The sequence below is a fragment of the Ambystoma mexicanum genome, chromosome 2p (assembly GCF_040938575.1).
Source record: "Ambystoma mexicanum isolate Mex_15411 chromosome 2p, UKY_AmexF1_1, whole genome shotgun sequence".
NCBI lineage: Eukaryota > Metazoa > Chordata > Amphibia > Caudata > Ambystomatidae > Ambystoma > Ambystoma mexicanum.
In genome coordinates, this window is record NC_090923.1 from 796416499 (window position 1) to 796420757 (window position 4259).

Genomic DNA, 4259 nt, shown 5'->3' on the forward strand with positions numbered 1-4259 from the left:
GAGTTGCTCTGTGTCGTTTTCCTTCCAAGGCGAGCACTTTGCCCTTGAGCTATCCTCCCGAGACTAAATATAGCATTAGAGCTCGACATGAGGTAAATAGTGTTAGAAAAATTGATAATCCTAGGAACATTCTCTATGTTGATAGTGATAGTAAAGGACACAGACAGGAGTCTGACTCCTATGGTGGGTCAACTGTCGATCAAGAAATAGATGTATATTGGCAATGGTTTCCTAAAACCTTTCAAGCACATTTTACACAAAGGCCCTAACCCTGGTTTTGTGGCATGCTCCTGGAACACGGGAGGCCAAACTCATTATGACCCGGGAGGGTGGCCTACGTGATAATATTCAGTGCTTTGACCCGCTTCTACCACAAGAAACCTTGTGTATTCATCCACCTGAATTTGATGGATAGGTTGTAATCCATGCTCCATTGGTTAAAAGGGCTATTGGAAGGCCTAGATGTGGATTATTGATTGTGGTAACTAACAGTTGGCGTGTCTCAAAGCTTGTGATGAGTGTCAAAAACACATATTGGCTGGCAAAATCCAACATCTAATATTGCAGAAGGGAGGTCTGCTTGTCATAAATCTTTATGACCCACCTGTATTAGCACTGCATAAGGAAACAGTTAACACTGTTGAGAAAATACTTGGTGCAATTGATAATGATAAAGAAATAATTGTTGTAGGCAGTGATTTAATGCCAGAATTCCACCTAGTCTAAAATTCCATGGGATAGATATGGTGTCTTCTCCTATCAGGAGAAATAACTATTGTCAAAAACGAGGTCATGGGCACACTTGTCAAATCAGTATGGTTAAACAATGCTGAATGGCTATTGTAAAGGAGATAGTCACAGGGGATATACTAGAGTCAATGGACCTAGTGTCGCCACAATTGGCTATAAATATACATGAATCGGGCAGCTGTGACATTCGTGATTGATATGGGCATTACTATCTGAGAGAAAGTAACCACTGTCCCTTGCGCACATTATTGGAACTTGGAGAAATTGAACATTAATGTGATAACTGCCTGTGTACACTGTTTATATAGATTTCAGTGCTGATTTTGATACTATCCTTAGGGCCCGCCTATGGTTTAAACTGGGTAGATTAGGAATACCAAAAGGGCTATTATCAGTGATTATAAAGCTGCATACAAACACTAGAGTTAGAATTGGAACGGATGAAGCTGGTCGAATAACGGACTGGTTTTCGACCTACAGCGGGGTTACACAGGATTGTATTTTAGCTCCTGCCTCGTTAACTTATACCTGACTGACCTGCAAGCCATACTCTATATGCCTGAATCAAATACCATAGAATATGGTGGAAGCAACATATATTGAATGTTTTATGCAGACAGTATAGTTATTCTTGACTATACCCCAAAAGGATTACAGGCCAAAATGAAGGTGCTAGGGGATTATGCCAGAGTTAAAGGTCTAAAGATTAATGTGGAGAAAATGAAAATCATGGAATTCAAGCATCATAAAAAAAAAAAGCTTATAGCTGGACTATAGATGAGAGAAATATTGAAATTGTGTCTACGTATAATTATGTCGGTGTGATATTTGATGACCAATTGAATTGGCAGTCCCAGTGGGAATATGTTGAGGAGAAGATTGATCAAGAAGTAGGTGCAATATGTACATTTTCAGGAAGAAGCTGTGGATACACATTAGAATCCTAATTGTATATCAGTCTACAATCCACCGCCATATCTTATATGGTGTAGAGGTATGGGGTGGTAAACATATCAATGCTCTGAAAATAATGCAAGGAAGTGTATTGAACAAATTATTAAGACTTCCAAGAACAATTTCAATTGAGTATATACATCTTGAATGCAATATGGTTGGCATTGAATGTCTTATCAAGATTAAGCTGCTTTTGTTACATAGGACATTTATGGAGATGGATTGTAATGTGCTTTTAGATTACTTGGCCTTAATCTAAAAAATGGTGAACACCCTTATTAGGAACAGCTGTAGGGAATGGATTCATGTGACTGTTGAGCTTTGGACCCCCATGATTGGCCTCTCCAATATACAATATCTGATTTCTAGATACAAAACTCTGGTTAAGAAGGTTGTGAACTCTATTGATAGAGAACACACTCCGGTGGATTTGGCCCCCAAAGTAAATAGTAAATATGGGATGGATATCAGGGCTAAACCTAAGTATATCTATGTCTTTCCAGATTGTCATACTGTCAGACAATGGGCCTCATTACGAATGTGGAGGTAGCCATGCCCTTACTAAGGGCATGGCTGCCTCCAAACTCGGGTCCAGGTTCCTTGAATGAGGAATTACCGGGCCATTCCAACCTTGGAGGACCCGGTAATTCCTCATTCAATAAACCCATCCCCATTCCCATTTGAGCCCCCTTAGGGCTCAATGGGAATGGGGAGGGAGCTAATAACGGGCCTGTTAATAACGGGCCGTTATTAGCTCCCCTTGCGGGGCCCGCAAAGGACGTCTGGTCTGACCAGACGTTCAGAGCGGGTCCCGCAAGGGAACCTTGTAATAGGGAGGAATAGGTTTACCGGCACTATTACCGGTGCTGTTAAACCCATTTCGCCCACCTCGTAATGAGGCACAATGTATGTTAATGAAATGTAATGCAGTATTGACTCATGAAACTATTGTGCTAGATGGGGGATTCCTCATAATCAACGGCTCCATAGACTTTGTGGAGTATTGGTAATAGAAACTATTATATATCTTATAGCTGATTGTGAAAGCCTGACAGCCCTGCGCCAACAATATTTTTATCGAATATAGGAATGATGTTAACAACATTACTATGCAGGAAATTATGGGATCGATTTATGTTGGGGAATGATCTTAACTTAATTCATATAATTGGTTGATGAACATTTTGAATGATCTTACTTCCGATTGGGACTGATCAAGGCAGCTGGTATTTAGATGTTGACCCCCTTTTATGTGCAATTTGAATGTACTTGATTTTTACACTATATGATTCCTTTAATCCCTTAATGTATATTAATGACTATGGGCCTCACTACGACCCTGGCGGAAGACCATGGTGCTATTAGCACCATGGTCCATGCCGGTAAGTTACCGACTCCGCCATGGAGAAACGGGGAATTACCACCCCATTACAAGGTTGGAGGGGCGGTAATTCCCCCTTCCTCCATGGCCCTTCCCCATTCCCATTTTTGCCCCATAGGGCTCAATGGGAATGGGGAAGGCGCTAAGTACGGTGCCGCAAAGGGACCTTGTAATTAGGTGCTAATAGGTTAACGGCACCGCAGCCTTTTACGGCACCGTTAACCCATTAGCGCCTGGGTCGTAATGAGGCCCTATGAATTATAGGTGTAATTAGGGGATCTTAATGATGGTTATTAATGTTTTTTAATCAAATGTTTTTATGGCAAATTTGTATACACATGTGTTACTATTTATTGATAAAGAATGATTGTGTGTTTAAAGTCATGAATGGACTAAATATATGCTTTATATATTATGAATTTAATATCCAACAGAGCCTCCAGCCTGTTTCAGGCTTTTTCAAGCCCTTGGACTGTTAGCAGCATGCCATTGTTTTTGGGACACTACTTTTGGGCACCAAGGCTGTAGATTGCCCTTTCCGCACGCCCAGCAAAGTTTGTTCACTGCATGTTGAAGACACTGCCCTTTGGTCTACAGAGGGTTTTCGAATATTGTGCAGGGCCACAGGTTGCATCATCTGACTGTAGCGATGAAAGAAAGTCTCCTGAGGTCAGCTTTCATGGGACGCTTCTGGCAGTCATTCAACACAGAACACAAGACATTTTAGCTCCACTGATTAAAAAAATAAAATCAAAATCCATGAATAAATGCTCAAAAGGTTACAATGTTAATGTTAATTAAGAAATCGGGCATCCTGAAAAGAGAAGGTAGGACATTTAAAAGGAGATGGAGACAATCAAATTGCCTTTGTGGTGCCCTAGTATGCAAAATCCAAATTAGAAGGTATCAGCGTAAAAGGAAGAAAGGAAATAGGAATATCTCGTCAATTTAATCTCAGATGCCAAGAAGTTTCCCGGCACTCCTGAGTGTACATGAATATATCAAACCCGCCAAAGAAGTTGCAGAAAAATCTGAATCGCTCTTTCTGAACGAGATAAAAAGGTTAATATCTAATATGGCCGGCACCCCTCTACTAGACATTCCACACCAATTATGAGTATTTATTCCCAAGCTAAATTCAGAACCTTTACAGAAGCAGCCATCACTGATATTA